The sequence below is a fragment of the Bufo bufo genome, chromosome 4 (assembly GCF_905171765.1).
Source record: "Bufo bufo chromosome 4, aBufBuf1.1, whole genome shotgun sequence".
Classification (NCBI taxonomy): Eukaryota; Metazoa; Chordata; class Amphibia; order Anura; family Bufonidae; genus Bufo; species Bufo bufo.
Window position 1 is genome coordinate 101,767,030 of NC_053392.1, and position 20,628 is coordinate 101,787,657.

Consider the following 20,628-nt stretch of genomic DNA (forward strand, 5'->3'; position numbering starts at 1 on the left):
ATAGAGTTCCGTCACAGGGGCTCTATACCGGAAAAGAACTGATCAGGTATGTCCCCATGCATTCTGAATGGAGAGTAATCCGTTCAGTTTGCATCAGTATGTCTTCAGTTCAGTCGTTTTGACTGATCAGGCAAAAGAGAAAACCGTAGCATGCTACGGTTTTATCTCCGGCTAAAAAAACTGAAGACTTGCCTGAATGCCGGATCAGGCATTTTTTCCCATAGGAATGTATTAGTGCCGGATCCAGCATTCAGAATACCGGAATGCCGGATCCGTCCTTCCGGTATGCGCATGCGCAGACTGAAAAAAAGGTGAAAAAATAAATGCCGGATCCGTTTTTGCCGGATGACACCGGAAAGACGGATCCGGCATTTCAATGCATTTTTTCGACTGATCAGGCATTTTTAAGACTGATCAGGATCCTGATCAGTCTTACTAATGCCATCAGTTAGCATACATTTTGCCTGATCCGGCAGGCAGTTCCGGCGACGGAACTGCTTGCCGGATCTCTCTGCCGCAAGTGTGAAAGTAGCCTAAGCTGGTTTAAAGGGATTGTCCACTCCTTTTATATTGATGGCCTATGAGCTTTTCTGGAGTATCTCTGGTGCCAAAACTACATTGCTCCATCCATTGTGTAGTTGACGGAGTTGGTTACTGCAGCACTGCTCCCATGTTGGGGGCAGTGCTGCAGTAAGCAGCTCTGTCTACTCCACAGTGGATGGAGCTGTGTAGTTCTAGTGCCTACTTCTGGTGCTTCTCCAGAACAGTTAATGGACAGGGGTGTTGAACCCCTGCCGATCAGATATTGGTGGCCTGGGGATAGGCTGTGACTATAAAAGGAATAGACAGGCATTGTAAGGGTAGACAAACCTGCTAATTTTGTTGGGACTGGACGACCATATAATGTGTATGGATGTGTGGACAAACACTGGGGGAAAGAAGGATTGACATATTGGATTTTAACATGCCTGATGCTTTTGCTCTCAGAGACAATAAGCTGCTGTGAGAGGGCCAAACAAGTGTATGGCCAAACTAACACATTTACTGGTGCCTCGTGTAAAGACTAATGACGTAAAGAGTGTAAAGAGTGTAAAGAGTTTTCTTTATTTTCATGACTATGAAGGCATCAAAACTATGAATTAACACATGTGGAATTATATACATAACAAACAAGTGTGAAACAACTGAAAATATGTCATATTCTAGGTTCTTCAAAGTAGCCACCTTTTGCTTTGATTACTGCTTTGCACACTCTTGGCATTCTCTTGATGAGCTTCAAGAGGTAGTCCCCTGAAATGGTCTTCCAACAGTCTTGAAGGAGTTCCCAGAGATGCTTAGCACTTGTTGGCCCTTTTGCCTTCACTCTGCGGTCCAGCTCACCCCAAACCATCTCGATTGGGTTCAGGTCCGGTGACTGTGGAGGCCAGGTCATCTGGCTCAGCACCCCATCACTCTCCTTCATGGTAAAATAGCCCTTACTTTCAAAGTTTTCCCAATTTTTTGGCTGACTGACTGACCTTCATTTCTTAAAGTAATGATGGCCACTCGTTTTTCTTTACTTAGCTGCTTTTTTCTTGCCATAATACAAATTCTAACAGTCTATTCAGTAGGACTATCAGCTGTGTATCCACCTGACTTCTCCTCAACGCCACTGATGGTCCCAACCCCAATTATAAGGCAAGAAATCCCATTTATTAAACCTGACAGGGCACACCTGTGACGTGAAAACCATTTTAGGGGACTACCTCTTGAAGCTCATCAAGAGAATGCCAAGAGTGTGCAAAGCAGTAATCAAAGCAAAAGGTGGCTACTTTGAAGAACCTAGAATATGACATATTTTCAGTTGTTTCACATTTGTTTGTTATGTATACACTGCGTGCAGAATTATTAGGCAAATGAGTATTTTGACCACATCATCCTCTTTATGCATGTTGTCTTACTCCAAGCTGTATAGGCTCGAAAACCTACTACCAATTAAGCATATTAGGTGATGTGCATCTCTGTAATGAGAAGAAGTGTGGTCTAATGACATCAACACCCTATATCAGGTGTGCATAATTATTAGGCAACTTCCTTTCCTTTGGCAAAATGGGTCAAAAGAAGGACTTGACAGGCTCAGAAAAGTCAAAAATAGTGAGATATCTTGCAGAGGGATGCAGCACTCTTAAAATTGCAAAGGTTCTGAAGCGTGATCATCGAACAATCAAGCGTTTCATTCAAAATAGTCAACAGGGTCGCAAGAAGCGTGTGGAAAAACCAAGGCGCAAAATAACTGCCCATGAACTGAGAAAAGTCAAGCGTGCAGCTGCCAAGATGCCACTTGCCACCAGTTTGGCCATATTTCAGAGCTGCAACATCACTGGAGTGCCCAAAAGCACAAGGTGTGCAATACTCAGAGACATGGCCAAGGTAAGAAAGGCTGAAAGACGACCACCACTGAACAAGACACACAAGCTGAAACGTCAAGACTGGGCCAAGAAATATCTCAAGACTGATTTTTCTAAGGTTTTATGGACTGATGAAATGAGAGTGAGTCTTGATGGGCCAGATGGATGGGCCCGTGGCTGGATTGGTAAAGGGCAGAGAGCTCCAGTCCGACTCAGACGCCAGCAAGGTGGAGGTGGAGTACTGGTTTGGGCTGGTATCATCAAAGATGAGCTTGTGGGGCCTTTTCGGGTTGAGGATGGAGTCAAGCTCAACTCCCAGTCCTACTGCCAGTTTCTGGAAGACACCTTCTTCAAGCAGTGGTACAGGAAGAAGTCTGCATCCTTCAAGAAAAACATGATTTTCATGCAGGACAATGCTCCATCACACGCGTCCAAGTACTCCACAGCGTGGCTGGCAAGAAAGGGTATAAAAGAAGAAAATCTAATGACATGGCCTCCTTGTTCACCTGATCTGAACCCCATTGAGAACCTGTGGTCCATCATCAAATGTGAGATTTACAAGGAGGGAAAACAGTACACCTCTCTGAACAGTGTCTGGGAGGCTGTGGTTGCTGCTGCACGCAATGTTGATGGTGAACAGATCAAAACACTGACAGAATCCATGGATGGCAGGCTTTTGAGTGTCCTTGCAAAGAAAGGCTATATTGGTCACTGATTTGTTTTTGTTTTGTTTTTGAATGTCAGAAATGTATATTTGTGAATGTTGAGATGTTATATTGGTTTCACTGGTAAAAATAAATAATTGAAATGGTTATATATTTGTTTTTTGTTAAGTTGCCTAATAATTATGCACAGTAATAGTCACCTGCACACACAGATATCCCCCTAAAATAGCTAAAACTAAAAACAAACTAAAAACTACTTCCAAAAATATTCAGCTTTGATATTAATGAGTTTTTTGGGTTCATTGAGAACATGGTTGTTGTTCAATAATAAAATTAATCCTCAAAAATACAACTTGCCTAATAATTCTGCACTCCCTGTATAATTCCACATGTGTTAATTCATTGTTTTGATGCCTTCATAGTCATGAAAATAAAGAAAACTCTTTGAATGAGAAGGTGTGTCCAAACTTTTGGTCTGTACTGTAGATATATAATTATAAGCAGATATCAGACTATAACGTATAGTGTTTTAATAAATACCTTTTATTTAATCACCGTGTGTGGTCTCTTATTGTAATAGGCGCCGCAGCAGTAGACGTAGGCAGTTCAGAGTAGAGTAAGGTAATCAGTAGTGTTTGTTGTTTAATTGGTATAAATAAGCGGAGGCATCACTAGACAACTCACGCCTATTTATGAATATTAATTATTGAGATCTGCATAAATTTCAATAATTAATATCCCCTTTAACAGTACTAAAACAGACATGTCAGGAGAGGTGACAGGTCGTCTTAAAGATGTGGCCTACGTGATGGGTGGAGTCGGAGAAGCCCAGACAATCTCTGCCTGCAGGCTCCGGAGAGGTAAATCCGTCGTTGGGTTAGTGTTCACTGTTTTGTAGTACGGATTTGAGAAGTGTGACTGCACACACCTTTCTGACCATTTATCACAGCGCTCACCCTGCATTCTCTTGCTTGATTTTCTCCTCTTAATTATCCTGCTCGGGCTCCTTTCCTCTCTGCAGTTTTCCTTTCATTCACAGATGTTGTGAGGTGGAAGAACTTTATTTGCCATTTAATGGAATTCCTCACTTGGTTGTGAGGCAACGCCACACCTTGTGCTAATCTGTAGTGAAAGCTAATAAAATATTCATATCAATTACGTGTGATATTAATTCTCCTTAGATGCCTTAGGGGACGGCAATGCTACATGTGTGGCGCAGCGTTGGTTTTAATCATTTTTCAATTACTCTAAATTATTAAATGGTGCTAAATAATTGAAATCAAATGCATTAAATATGTACATTATTATTTTGAAACTAATATAAGAGACAGTTGTTTAATTAAATGAAAAATCAAATGCACGCCGCAGAGAGAGAAAATAACCAGAGGTGATAGAGGAATGGTGGCGAGCGTCTGACTGACTGGCTTCATGAAGTAGGTGACGCAGAGTTAGCAAACATGGAAGTGGGAAGTGTACTTGAATGGTGAAGATGAGGACACCTGGGTGGTCAGATGTGCGATGTTGGCAAGCAGGCCAAAGATGTGCAGTATCTTTGTCAGGGGCGGACTGGCCATAGACCCTACAGGGAAATGTTCCGGTAGGCCGCTACCCAGGGGGGCGCCTGAGCTGTCTTCATGGCCACCATCCAGATATGTAATAATTTGACGCTTCTCTCCTGACTCTTGATTTCAGCTGCATTGCCATTATGAGGCAACCAGAGTAGGAGGGGAAGTGTCTTGGGAGGTATCATGTGCTCCTGGGGCATTGTTTTGTGGTGCATTGCGGTATTTCTGTCCAGCCCCGTGGTATTTGTCTCTGTTGGGGTGGTATTTTGTTTCACAATATGGTATTTATGGTCCTGCCTACTTGTGTTGGCGCTGCCTACAACATGGGGCCACTTTTATTTTAAGTTCCCAGTCTACTCTTGGTTATTGTATTGCTTATTGGACTGATTAGACCTTTTATAGATTTTACCCAAAGGTGGCCATATACATTAGGGCTCATGGACACGACCGTGTGTTGGCTACATCCCCTGGGCTGATCACGGCTCCCCTGAGCCAAACTGGCTGTGTCATATTTGACCACCGGGCTATTGTAGTGTACTGCAATAGATAGAGACTGACTGTATCATAAGTTACTATCATACCTGGGTGAGGATATCTGTGATGGCTAACCTCCGGCACTCCAGCTGTGGTAAAACTACAACTGTTATCAGAACTCTATAGAAATGAATGGAGCTTGCTGGGAGTCGTAGTTTCACCAAAGCTGGAGAGCCAGAGGTTAGCTATCCCTGGGACAGGTCATCAGTAAAGATGAGCCAAGTTTTCAAAAATTCCATTTGGCAGCTTCACCGAACTTCGTCAAGAAATTCAATTTGTTGCAAATTACTTAATCACGAATCGCATTTCATTGTATGGAGTGGGCACAATGACGAGGAACAGTGATCACGCCAACCCCCCTCCGTCATTTAATTCCCCCCCCCCCCCAGATGCCGCATTCAACGCTGATCGCAGCATCTGAGGCTCACATTCAGATACTCAGGGGTTAAAGAAAAAAATGATACTCACTTCATCCACTTGATCGCGGAGAGGCCGTCAGCTCCAGTCTTGATTGAAGAAAACCCGCCAAAGGACCTGCGGATACTTTGGTCCGTTTTCTTCCATCAGGACAGAGCGGACGGCCTCTCCACAATCAAGTGGATGAGGTTAGTATAATTTATTTTTATTTCCATTTTAGTAAAAATTTATTCGTTATCACAAAGCGTGAGGAAATTCGGCTTTGCGGCGAATCAAATTTTTCCTAAATTTCGGATCGAATTCCACTTTGGATGCTTAGATTCGCTCAACACTAGTCATCAGCATTAAAGCCTTGGAGAACCCCTTTAAATCAGAGGTGTCTGGCCGTGACTTATTCCCTTCTCCTCATTGAGAAAACTTGCAAGCTTCAGTATGTCAATGTCACTAACAAGACAGATACTGTATATGTACCACTTTCCATATACAATACCGCATCTATCCATGGCACATATAGTAATGTATGCCACAATACCACCTAGTGCATACAACGATTATATAACCCACAAAAAGTGCACTAGATAAACCACGTGACCATCAAATGTCAAGTCTTTATACAAAGTACATCATAAAACCTGAGTTTTCAAGGCTAGAGGCAACATCCCCAGACAGTAATGCAGCTGCAATGTGGGATCAATTTGTACAGTTTTACTCGCACTTTATTATAAGCTCGGATTGTGTTTTGCACTGAACAGTCTGGCCATTGCACTTTGGTGATCTTTGTGATGTAACATTTATAGTTGCACTAGATATTGCACTATATATCAGGTTTTGTGATGTATTTTGTATCAATAAAGATTTGATTATTTTAAGATGCGCGGTTTATCAAGTGCATTTTTGTAGGTTATATAAACATGAATGCTTGGCCAAACCAAGTGCTTGCGTACAGGGAGCAGTCATATCATTAGAGGCAGGGTTATGCTTAAAGATAAGGCCTCTGTATAGATAACAGAGGATCCCCCATTAAAAATAGGTGATGGTCACACCTTATCTACTCCCCCTCCCGGCACAATGAACTTTCTACAGGTCACGGAGCATGTCTATAAACTCAGCTAATAATAGATCAGCTAATTGCATCTTTTAGGCCTCATTCACACCTCCATACCCCCCCGTGTTCAAATACGTAGAAAGGTGGTCAGTGATGCGTCCGTGAAGCTGTCCGTGAAGGATCTGTCTTTGGTCCGCGTGTCCGTTTTTTGCTGTCCGTGTGCCATCCGTGTTTCACTGGCACTGCACAACTGAAAAATAATTTTTAAAGCATCTCTTCCTAATGATCTGTGAAACATGTATGCAATACGGATGGCCTCCGTGGCTTTCACGGACCCATAGACTATAATGGGAGAGATGGATCTGTGATCACGGACAAAATAGAGCATGCATCCGTGATAAAAACACTGATGTGTGAATACACACATTAACATGAATGGGGGCGTGTGCTGTCCGTGGAACACTGACGTGTGAATGAGGCTTTATGCAAGTATAAAAATGCTCACTGGTTGGCAGCACATCTCGCCATGTAAAGAGGGGATGTGCTTCAGACAAGATGTAAGGTGTACGGGGGACAAACGATCATTTTTGCACTGACCTGACTAAAGGCCCTTTAAACAAGTGCCAGTTGACTTCTCTTAATGCCCATCGATGCCCGTTATGACCCTTAGGCTCCATTCACACGTCCGCAATTCCATTCTGCATTTTCCAGATCCAGGCTGCACATCGTGCGGCCCCATAGAAATGAATGGGTCCGCACGATGTGCAGCCTGGATCTGGAAATTGCAATCCGCAATTCCGAAAAAAATAGAACATGTCCTATTTTTGTCCACAATTGCGGACAAGAATAGGCATTTTCTTTTAAGTGCCGGCGATGTGCGGTCCGCAAAATGCGGAATGCACATTGCCGGTGTCCGTGTTTTGCGGATCCGCAAAACACTTACGGACGTGTGAATTGACCCTTAGGCCTCTTGCACACGACCGTATGGCTTTTTCAGTATTTTGCGGTCCGTTTTTAACGGATCTGTTTTTCCGGGTTTTTGTTTCAGTAGTGTTTCCGTTCCGTTTTGCCTCTCCGTTTTTCCATTTGGTTTCCGTTTGTGATCCGTTTTCTGTGCATCGCAAATGGAAACGGAAGCATACAATAATGTTTAAACAGTAAGTACATAAAAAATTTGGTCTGGGCATAAAATTTTCAATAGATGGTTCAGCAAAAACGGAATGGATACAAAAGACATACGGATGTGTTCCGTATGCATTCCGTTTTTTTTTGCGGAACCATTGACTTGAATGGAGCCACAGAACGTGATTTGCAGGCAATAATAGGACATGTTCTATGTTTGAACGGAAATACGGAAACAAAATGCATACGGAGAACCTTCCGTTGTTTTTGTGGACCCATTGAAGTGAATGGTTCCGCATACGGAACGCAAACGGACCACAAAAAAAGGGAACGGAAACGAAAAAAAAATAACATTTGCGTGCAAGAGGCCTTAGACTTGGTTCACCGCACTAGGCAGACAAAAAATCTTTTATATCTGACTTTCATTTTTAAACAATGAAAAGTAAAAAAAAAACTGAAAACTTTTCATAAAAGTCGATACAGGTGTAATCTGTGTTTTCTTAGCAAACCCTAATTGTCGTTTCCACGCAATAAAAGCATTAATCTACCTGCAGATAACATTTCTTGTACAGGTGACCAGCCGAGAAAGGCTATGCTTTGTTTATGTAGCAGTGGATGACTGCCACCACCTGGGACTGAGGAAATAACCCGCTTTTAGTGCATTCAATGCGTGGTCACGTTGACGCTGCTCCTTCTAAAGACTGCAGCATAGTAACTCATTTTATGTATCTTGTTGTCTGTCTTGTCTTAGACTCCTTTGTATTAACCAGTGCAAAACCGGGCCATTTATCCCCTATCCAGACCAGACGCATCTTCCGTGTGACTTTGAAAGCCATAACTTTTTTTCTCATTAAGTTATTTAAATAAGATTTGTATCTTTTTCAGTGATACAATGGGATTTATTTTTATGTAATTTTTTATGCTTTTATTTTTTTATACCTGGAAAAATTGAAAAAAGAAACAAAATTGTTTGCTGTTTTACATCTTTTGATTTTTTTTTTATAACACAAAGTGGACATTTTTAAATTGCAATCCCTTTCCATAAGGCCTCTTTCACACGGGCGAGTATTCCGCACGGATGCGATGCGTGAGTTGAACGCATTGCACCCGCACTGAATACCGACCCATTCCTTTCTATGGGGCTGTTCACATGAACGGTGATTTTCACGCATCACTTGTGCGTTGCGTGAAAATCGCAGCATGCTCCTCTTTGTGCGTTTTTCACGTAACGCAGGCCCCATAGAAATGAATTGGGGTTGCATGAAAATCGCAAGCATCCGCAAGCAAGTGCTGATGCGATGCGATTTTCACGCACGGTTGCTAGAAGACGCTCGGGATGGGGACCCAATCATTATTATTTTCCCTTATAACATGGTTATAAGGGAAAATAATAGCATTCTGAATACAGAATGCATAGTAAAACAGCGCTGGAGGGGTTAAAAAATAAATAAATAATAATTTAACTCACCTTAGTCCACTTGATAGCGTAGCCGGCATCTCCTTCTGTCTTCATCTTAGCTCTGTGGAGCAACAGGACCTGTGGTGACATCACATGATCCATCACATGATCTTTTACCATGGTGATGGATCATGTGATGACCGGAGTGACGTCACCACAGGTCCTGTTCGTGTAATGAATGCTCACCACAAGTCCTTTTCAACAAAGGAGACAGACGAGAAGCCGGGCAGCGTGATCAAGTGGACTAAGGTGAGTTAAATTATTATTATTATTTTTTTAACCCCTCCTGCGCTATTTTACTAAGCATTCTGTATTCAGAATGCTATTATTTTCCCTTATAACCATGTTATAAGGGAAAATAATACAATCTACAGAACACCGATCACAAGCCCGAACTTCTGTAAAGAAGTTCGGGTTTGAGTACCAAACACGGGCAGATTTTTCTCACGCGAGTGCAAAACGCATTACAATGTTTTACACTCGCGCGGAAAAATCACGCGTGTTCCCGCAACTCACCCGCACATTTTCCCGCCCCGTGTGAAAGGGGCCTAACAGTTGTTTTAAAATAGGGGATAAAAAGTTTACAATGGAGGGGGGGCAGGGCAAGAAGTCGCAATATAAACAGCCCCTGGAGGTTTTAACAAGGCTGTTGAGCCTCATTGCAGAGCTAATCTGGGTCTGCTAAGACCCAGCAGCTAATTTAGGCCTCTTTCACATAAGCGATACAGACTGTGTGAGGATCTGTTCAGTGAAAAACTGATGGTTTTGCAGGCAAGTTAAATTAGTTTAGTCTGTGCATGCTTTCAATGTTATAGTTTTTTTGCGTGCATTAGTTTTGATGTGTTTTTCATGCGCCTCAAGAAAAACTGAAGAATGACAATCTACATCTCTTAGCAACCATCAGTAAAAAACGCATTGGAGCCTGATGCCTTCCGTTTTTCACGCAAGCCCCATTCACTTCTATGGTGCCGGGGATGCATGAAAAATGCAGAATATAGAACATGCTGCAATTTCTTTTCTGAACGCAAAGATGATGTGTGAAAAAAGAGATGATGGGTCAGGATACAGTTCGGATGCTATGCGTGGGCTACACACGTCATCCATATGGAAAACTCACACCTTAGTTACCTGGGAACTGGGTAACTAGCCACATGACTGCTGCAACCGGAGCAGGAATGAGCTTCTAAAGTGTATGGCCATATTAAGAAGGACATAGCTAAACTTAAAGGGGTTGTCCGGGCTGTTCATATTGATGACCTATCCTCAGCACCCCCGCTGATCAGCTGTTTGAAGAGAAGGTGCTCCGTGCCAGCGCTGCTTTCTCTTCATTGTTTACCTGCTCGCCGTCGCATCCACAGCGGTGAGCAGGTGTAATTACACCCAAGCAGTCCCATTCATTTCAATGGGACGGATTGCTCCTATGGAAGCGTCGGACCCTCGCCGATCTGACATTGATGACCTATCCTGAGGATAGGTCATCAATAAAAATAACTTGGACAACCCCTTTAAGTAGATGCAAAGGAGGATGACCACAGTAGTTTACAGATTGGGTGGTGTGCAGAACTGAAAGATATGATCAAACTTGAGGTTATTAGGGGTGATGTAATTAAGATTTACAATACATGGAGAGTACAGAGAGCTTTCTAATGATCTACAACAGGGATGGCCAACCTGAGGCTCTCCAGCTGTTGCACAACTACAACTGCCTACAGCAGGGCATGGTGGGAGTTGTAGTTTTACAACAGCTGGAGAGCCGCAGGTTGGCAATCCCTGATCTATAAAATGTATACCTAGGTCTGTGCCCATGACAGGAGGACATCCTCTACGTCTAGTGGAAAGAAGGTTTCACCGTCACCAAAGATGGGGATTCTTTACTGTAAGAGCAGTGTGCCTATTGGTTGAAAGAGTTTTATATACTGGATGTCTTTTAAAAATGTGAAAAAGAGTAAGGGGCAGTAACGTATTAAAAAAATAAAGTTTATTAGAATTAATTAAGATCCCTAATGGGGAAGACAAGCCCCTACCAAACAAACAAGACAGACAACAATGTGGAGCCCACGTGGGTGAGTCTCCAAAGGGTAGGTCACTCCGCAGAGCTGACCAACAGTAAACATAGAAATGGGGTCTTTGGCGGATGCCGTAGACCTAAATTATGCCATAAGGCAGGATAAAGGGTAGATCTTACCGGTATGCCAGTCAGGACCGAAATAGTCCAGAGCACAGGAAGTGGAGGAGCCTCTCGTGTTCTGAAGAAAGTCCTCTTGTTGGTGATACTTAGGTTCCAAGGGGCTGCAGGGAAATACTATCCCTGTTGATGCCCTACTTGGCCTGTGAGTCCCTATGGTATCACACAATTTTCCAATATGGAACGCGTGTGGCGTATACCATAGGAGGCGGCAGTGCAATGTGACTTACCGCCTGTGTAACGGCTGACAGACGCCGGTACACAGGCGGTAAGTCACATTGCACTGCCGCCTCCTATGGTATTCGCCACACGCGTTCCATATTGGAAAATTGTATCTGGGCTGATCAGGACTTTATTAGCCATATCAGGTCTGTGCAACCAACAGGGCTTTCCCTGCTCATCCCTCCTTCCAACCTAGGTCATACATTGGGCTGGGAGCGCTGTGTGTTTTTTAGGCATACGTTATACGCGCCCCATACCTATAACTGTATCCAGGCCTACTTTGACCATACAGGTCTAGCCAGGCCTGTGCAACCAACAGGCCCGCCCCTGTTGATCTAGATACTTGATTATATGGCGGTAGGAGAGGAGATTACAACCTCCACTCAGGATCCCTGTCCCCTGAAGAGTTAGGGGGTCTCACTTTAAATAAAGTGGAGGTATCTTTTATATCCTGATATATTCCCAAAAATAACGAAACGCGTAGGGACTCCAACACATATATATCCTCTACACCCATTTATTCCACTCTACCCTGGTAGCCCTTACCATCATTCGGACCATTCACTTTGTCCCTTTAGGGCTTTCTAGGGCGACTTAATAGGGCTAGGTTCCGGACGTGGCCACCCCTTGCGGGGACAGGACCTCGTGTTAGAGTGATACCATAGGGACTCACAGGCCAAGTAGGGCATCAACAGCAATAGTATTTCCCTGCAGCCCCTTGGAACCTAAGTATCACCAACAAGAGGACTTTCTTCAGAACACGAGAGGCTCCTCCACTTCCTGTGCTCTGGACTATTTCGGTCCTGACTGGCATACCGGTAAGATCTACCCTTTATCCTGCCTTATGGCATAATTTAGGTCTACGGCATCCGCCAAAGACCCTATTTCTATGTTTACTGTTGGTCAGCTCTGCGGAGTGACCTACCCTTTGGAGACTCACCCACGTGGGCTCCACATTGTTGTCTGTCTTGTTTGTTTGGTAGGGGCTTGTCTTCCCCATTAGGGATCTTAATTAATTCTTACTGCCCCTTACTCTTTTTCACATTCTCTGTTACAGAGCAGTACATCCCGGGAGAGTGCTTTTGCACCATCTCCCCTCAGGGACCACCCTCAATTTTTCTCTGTCTTTAAAAAATCCCTAAATCTCAGGTTTTATGTACTACTGTAGACTGGAAATTATATATAAATCAAAATATCACCATTATAGAGGAATGGATTACCTATCTGACGTGTTTGGAGGAGTAGAAAAATAATTTCTACCCCTAACATGAGATAATTGACAACGGTCATTGTTGCCTTCATCTGGATCAACACTGTCTTAATTCAGCCTTTCTCAGTTACTATAGAAGAAAACACCACATGATAAATGACAGCAAAATAATGTATAGAAAACAAGTTCCTTATGGCCGTGTCCCGGCGCTGGAGGGACAGATCAATTCCAGTTTAGTGCATACAACCTACAGCACTAGAAAAGAATTATCCCCAGTCTACAGCCTTGTCCATCGCTCCTTACGTTCAGTCTCTTGCCAAATCCTGTTTCTACATCCTTAAAAATATCTCCCACATCCGCCCTTATCTCTGCGCTAATACATTTATTAATGCTCTTATCATTTATCGCCTTGACGGCTATAAAACTTTATTGATTAGACATCAGGAATGGTTTTGCCAGTGCTGCTAGTGGTTGTTGTTCTTGCCTGCTTCTCATCTACAAACCATCTCACCAAGCTACGCTGGGCTAACCATAGCGAGAATATGTGACCTACCCCCCCATTATGCCCTTACACTCCTGTCTGCACTTGAGCACAAGCTTGAGGACACAGCGGTCTAAAGGAGACGTATGAGACTAAAAAAAAATAAATGCCTTTATTTTTTTCCCCGAAACAGCACCACCTTTGGCCGTATTGCAGTTTGGCCACCTTTGCTTGTATAGGGCTGAGCTGCAATACCAGACCGTGGCCGAAAAGGGGCGCTGTTTCTGTGAAAAAAATTCTCCTTTAAGGAGCCTTCAGGTCACTTCTTCTCTATGCAGATGGAGATATATCAGGACATGTCACCATGAACCCAGGCTTGGACTAGATGTTGACTTCATTTGCACAGAAGACACAACTTCCATGAGTCTCGATGCACCTGCAATATATCGCCATGATTTGAGCTGGCCGTGCACATTAGATAAATGCTGACCAAAGCTGGCATCTAATGCATATGGTAGCCTCCCGACTCTCACCGGATGGCAGATGTAGGCGGAAAAAGGATTAGGCTGTTGGATTTCAGCTTCTCAGGAGTCAGAGGTGTCATTCAGGACACATGCATGCTGGGCTGAGCAGAGCATGCATGTGTATGCCAGAGGGGTCAGGAGAGAGAACTGTCAAATGAATTTGTTTTTTCGCAGACGCTATCTAATGTGTATCTCCAGCCAGAGCTGCACTTCATTAGTGGTGATGGGGGAACAATTCATACAATTGCAACATTTCCCTTTTACTTGGGATTGTGACTGCAGCAGGGGAATGTTGTCTGCCCGGATTCTAGTAACAGTCACATCATGTCTGTGTCCTGATGGTAGCAGTAATCATGCAACTCAAGTCAAATTTCTAGACCGTCACAATGACACAATGCAGGCTGTCCGTAGCCACCACTGGGGGGAGCTTTAGCACGCACCGCATACTGTTATGCCATTGAGTTCAATGTACAAACAGTATGCAGTAAGCTTTTGCAGGGATCTCAAACTGCGGCCCTCCAGCTGTTGCAAAACTACAACTCCCACAATGCCCGGACAGCCTACAGGTATCAGCCTACAGCAGGGCATTGTGGGAGTTGTAGTTTTGCAACAGCTGGAGGGCCGGAGTTTGAGATGCCTGTTTTAAAGGGACTGTGCTGTGTGATGATATTGATGACTCATCAACAGCAGATCAGCAAGAGTCCGACTCCCGAGTTCCCGACTGGTCAGCTGTTTACAGGTGTAACGGCGCTCCTGGGAGTTCTGCATCCACTTCACTCTTTCTACAGGAAAATCATGTGTAATTATAACTGCTCATCCACTTCAATTGTAATTACCCCGTACCGCAGCTACAGTGTAGACGGTTTGCAGGTGAGGGCCATTCAAGCATCTTATCGGCAGGGGTGCTGAGAGATTGACCCACTGCCAATCTTAGGCCTCATGCACACGACTGTGCCGTTTTTTGCGGTCCAAAAAAACCGCGGATCCGCAAAAAACGGAAGCCGCCCGTGTGCCTTCTGCAATTTGCAGAACGGAACGGGCGGCCCATTGTAGACATGCCTATTTTTGTCCGCAAAACGGACAAGAATAGGACATGCTATATTTTTTTTGAGGGGCCTCGGAACAGAGCAACGGATGCAGACAGCACACGGAGTGCTGTCCGCATCTTTTGCGGCCCCCTTGAAGTGAATGGGACTGCATCCGAGCCTCAAAAACTGCGGCTCGGATGCGGACCATAACTACGGTCGTGTGCATGAGGCCTTATACTGACGACCTGTCCTGAGAAGAGGTCATCAATATCAGAAAAGTGGTCAACCCCTTTGAAGAAGGCCTGTCACCCTTCCCGAAATGTTTCAGTAACTACTTGCATTCCCCATGTAATAAGAATTCTGAAGCATCTATTCTAATGTCTCTGCGTTCTGCTGTTCATCTGTTATTCCTCCTAGAAGCTTATGAATAAATGTACAACTGGGTGTTATCAGTTGGGTGTGTGTCCTGCATAGTCTGACACTGGCGGCACTGACTGGACACCCCACACTGGTAACAGACGGTTGTCAGATTCATTACTAATTTTCTAGTAGGAATAACTGAGGAACAAAACAACATACAAATGCTTCAGAATTGTTATTTCACGGGGAATAGAATTATATAGCAATACAGACACTTCAGGAGTGGCGACAGGTCCTCTTTACAGGGATCCTGCCACCGTGAAAATGTAGTGCACACTGCAGGTAGTGTGTTATAGAGCAGGAGGAGCTGAGCAGATTTATATATATATATATATAGATATACTTTTATTTTATTTATTCACTTAAATATCTGCTCATTCTGGGTGTAGGTCATGTCGGTGGTCCCATCAGTGTGTATACAGGGATGGCTGTAGGACCATCCACGACTTCTACGTCCACAATAATCCCCAAACTGTCACGCTCCAGCTGTTGTGAAACTACAACTCGACTTAGCATGATGAGACAGCTCCCAGGGCATGCTGAGAGTTGTAGTTTCACACGAGCTGGAGAGGCACAGGTTGAAATCTAGTACAGTAAACCAGACAAACTATCATATTGTAACTAAACACATACAAATATCACTATTATACCCTACGCAGGAAAAATACCCAAAGTAAACACCATGAAAGCAGGTCGTCCCTCGACTGTGTCTGTCCCAACGCCCCCTGCCGATGACACGTCACTGGACTCATTCTTCTGGAAGGTCAGGCTCCCAGTGAAAGGGCAAGCTTAGGCTACTTTCACATCTGCGTTGAACTTTTCCAGTATTGACATCCGGCAGAGGATATTAAGCCCGAAGAAAAACGCTTCCATTTTGTTCCCATTCGTTGTCAATGGGGACAAAACTGAACGGAAGGGAGTTCACCAGAATGTATTCCGTTCCGTTTGGTTGCAGCCGGTTGTATTATCTAGATGTAAGCGTTTTTTCTGATCCCTGCCGGATCAGGCAAAAACGAAAGTGTGAAAGTAGCCTTACATGAGCGTATTTAGTGCGAAAAATAGGGTGTCCGAGGTATTTCCCGTCCTGAATTCTGCTCCTGTCACATGGACCACGCGCCATTATAATGATTTCTAACGCAGTGTGCTCCTGCCCAACCTCAACTCTAAGGATTTGTATTCATGTGATGCCGTCAGTAGGAACCATAAGGGCTGTTTATTATTGTCCTATTATTGTCCGCAAATCACGATCCGTGGCTCCATTCAAGTCAATGGGTCTGCAAAAAATACGGAATGCCTACGGAACACATCCGTATGTCATCCGTATTTTGCAGATCCATGCCCACTTTGCCCATGTGTTTACTGTTCACAAACATTACATCACAATACAGTAATGATTGTAAACTTTCGGTTTCCATTTGCGATCCGCAAAAAACGGATCGCATACGGAAACCATACAGAGATTTTTTTTTGCGGAAATACGGAACAGAAACAGATACAAAAAAACTGAACAACGGATCAGTGAAAAACTGACCGCAAAACACATACAGTCGTGTGAACAGGCCCTAACTCAGTAACGTGTCTTTGGATGTTTCCGCAGCTTTAGGTCAGGTCCAGCCAGCAAAATCCACAGCAGAAAAATCACTGCAGAGTCAGCAGCTGAATTTTTAATTTTTTTTGTAAGGTGTTTAGGGTATTTTCACTTGGCAAAAATCCACTGCAGTAAAATCAGTACAAATCAGGTCATTCTTCTCTGTGTAAGGCCTCATGCACACGACCGTTGTGTGCATCTGCGGCCGTTGTTCCGTTTTTTTTCGCGGACCCATTGAGGGAGGCAGACCCCCCCCCTCCCTCCCTCCCTCCCTCCCTCCCCCCCTTGTATTTAACACATTGGTGGCCAGTGCGGCCGGCCCCCCCTCCCTCCCTCCCTTGTATTTAACACATTGGTGGCCAGTGCGGCCGGCCCCCCCCCTCCCTCCCTCCCTTGTATTTAACACATTGGTGGCCAGTGCGGCCGGCCCCCCCTCCCTCCCTCCCTTGTATTTAACACATTGGTGGCCAGTGCGGCCGGCCCCCCCCCTCCCTCCCTCCCTTGTATTTACCACATTGGTGGCCAGTGCAGCCGGCCCCCCCTCCCTCCCTTGTATTTAACACATTGGTGGCCAGTGCGGCCGGCCCCCCCTCCCTCCCTTGTATTTAACACATTGGTTGCCAGTGCAGCCGGCCCCCCCTCCCTCCCTTGTATTTAACAACTTGGTGGCCATATTGTGTCAACGTCAAAACGGATCCTCACGGCCAGGTGGACACCAAAACGCAAAAAAAAATGGTCGTGTGCATGAGGCCTAATCCACATTCAAGACTCCATTAACAGCTTCCCATTGACTTCAATGTGAAAACTTTCAGCAGCTGATCTGAAAACCGCCGGAGAAGTGACGTTACTTCTCTGAAGCAGATGTGATTGTGGCTTCCATAGATGTCAGTGGGGAAGCAGAAGAACATATTCAAAAATAATTGTAAAAATTCCTCTAAAACCGCTGCCAAATTACATTTTGCCCATGTGAACACAGCCTTAGGTCCCATGCACACGACCGTATCCGTTTTGCAGTATACGGATACCTTCTGTGTTGCATCCACATTTTTTGTGGACCCGTTGACTTCAATGGGTCTATGGTCCGAATTTTGCGTTGAAGCATAGGACATGTTGTATCTGTTTGTGGATCATCCATGTGCATTCTGCATCTGTATGTTCATTAGGCTACATGTACACGAACGTATGTATTTTGCGGTCCACAAAAAAATACGTGTTGCATCCGTTAGTTTTTTTTGCGGATCCATTGTAACAATGCCTATGCTTGTCCGCAAAACGGACAAGAATAGGACATGCTCTATATTTTTTGCGGGGCTACGCAACGGACATACGGTTTCGGAGAGCACACGGTGTGCTGTCTGCATTTTTTGCAGACCAATTGAAATGAATAGGTCCACATCCTATCCGCCCAAAAAAATGGAACGGACACGGAAACCAAATACATTCTTGCGTGCATGAGGCCTTACACAAAATGCAGCCCACAGACCCATTTAAGTCAATGGGTCAGCAAAAAAAAGATGCAGACGGCACAGGGACCCCATCCATATTTTGCAGATTCCTGGTTTGCGGACTGCAAAGCGGACATTGTTGTGTGCATCGGGGCTAAAGCGGAAATAAAAGTTTTTGTGGCAGTTTTTAAGTCACACGGAGCGTAGTGGCGGCACCAGCAATCTGATAGGTCAGTCCCGTGGTGGATGTGCAGTGGTACAATACTCCACATGTAAATGTCCTCTAACGGGTAAACTCACCAAACGCTCATGATTTTTTATCCTCAACCTTTTTCACAAGCAGAATATGGAATTATCTTGTATTATTTGTATTATAACATGTTCAATTTTTTCTCTCGACAGATATCAAAGGAACACAAAATACCAAGAACTAAAAAAATCCCAAAAAATAAAAAACCCAACAAAGTGCCTTGGAAACCAACAGGGAACCGATACAGATGTTTCTAGCATATCCCATTGTGAACAAATAAATTTATTTTTGCATACTGACAAAATAATGTACTTCCAAAATTCTCACAATGTCCATTTTTCTATGTCGTCCTGTGTATGCGGATGTTTGTAATGTCCAATGACTGCCATACTGAAAGAACGCACGCCCAGTGCGCCCGTCCCCACGGTCATTGCCAGAGACCCCCTGACCGCAGTGAGGCATTGTGTGCCTCCTGCCTCCAGGTTCTTATATTGCATATTATGTTCTGTGTAATATTTTCTGTTGCAATTTGTGTATTCAAAATCCTGTAATAGACTCTGCTTTGCAACACTGGTAAATCTAAGTATTTAATGCTTCTGCAGCCAAAAAAGTAACGTTTGGTTGACATATATATGTTCTTCTTAACCCAAAGTTAAATATTTCTGGTCACAAGACTTTATTTAAAAAATTGCATGACAAATTGCCTTGCTCATTGTCGGCACAGGACAATGTATTGTTATGCAGAGGTCAGTCTACGAGTGCTGCGTAGCCTTCACTTTATGTACTGTGGAGACATTTGTGAGCCAGACACGTGGGGCAGCGGACTTGTATACAGACATATACAGGCTGGTGCCATTCGTTTTCTGTACATTACGTGTATAATACATTCCAGTGACATGTGCAATATGTAAATATGTGTAAATATTACCTACATAATAAAGTGTTTGGTATATATACAGCATGTTGTGCTTGGTGGACTCTGCATTGCTTATGGCCGTTCTCAATATGTTTCTGAAGACCCTTCACAATGTGGCATAGTGTTAAAAAGTCACTGCACTTTTACACAATTTCATTTCATAGAGAATGGTGTAATTAGCACATTTCTAAATCACTTTGTTTGAAAAATATTTACCTGCAATTACCTGATAAAAGGCCACTAGGGGTCTCACTTCCACAGAGGCTCAGAATACAGCAGAAAGGAAGTGGGGGAAATAAGGGAAACAGCGTCAAAGCAGTACAGTGCTGAGAGAAGGGAGACACCCCCCTGCTTCTGAGTGAAATGCTTCTAGCTGTGCAGTTGAAACAATAAATAATATGGCTGAAAAAGACATTAGGAAAGCCCAAAAAATGCCAGTTCCTTCGTAGTTGTGATTGTACAAAGAAGCACAGACATTATGCAAACTTTTTTTTTAAAACTCAGGTATGCGTTAAGGATTGTGCAGCTCCGATGCTTAACCTGCCCCATAAAAGAGCTGTGTTACTGAAAGGGTGCGGCCATAAACACTTATATAGCAGAAATACCGCAGCACTTACATTAACAGTGAAGCGGATGAGATTTTAGAAATGTGATCCACATGTTGCAGAAACAACCTGCAGTGTAAACTGAGTTGTGCTGCAGGTTTTTGTGGCTGCAGATATCAGACAGATCTGTTACAGAACGTCCACAGTGGACTTGCCACATACCAAAAAAAAGGAGTAGAGAGAGAGAAAGGAAGACTTGAGCTCCTGGACGTCACGTCCATTGCTCACACGACCTGTCTGCAGCCCAATCTAAGTGAAAGCGACTGAGCTGCAGTACCAAGCACAGCCACTAAATGTACGGCATTGCTTGGTACAGCATGAAGAGGCCACAGCGCTCCTTCAAACAGCTTATAGGTTGGGGGTGCTGGGAGTTGGACCATCACTGATCAGATCATAATGACCTATCCTGAGCATTAGTCATCAATATTTAAAACCTGGAAGACTCCTTTAACCCCTTCCTGACAGCAATTTTCTGTTATTGTGTTTTCATTTTTTTTTACTCCCTGCCTTCCCGGAGCCACAACTTTTTTACTTTTGCATTCACATAGCCTTATGTGGGC

General features: G+C 44.0%; 1 protein-coding gene across 1 annotated transcript in view; it reads left to right on the top strand.

Annotated features, from left to right (window-relative positions):
- ALKAL2 (ALK and LTK ligand 2) overlaps nt 1-19,408 on the top strand; it is a 61,040-nt gene extending 41,632 nt beyond the window's left edge. Inside the window, exon 6 of the mRNA XM_040430993.1 lies at nt 18,700-19,408. The gene's annotated coding sequence lies outside the window, so the exon portion shown is untranslated. The remainder of the gene's footprint in view (nt 1-18,699) is intronic.
- The last annotated feature ends 1,220 nt before the right edge of the window (nt 19,409-20,628 follow it).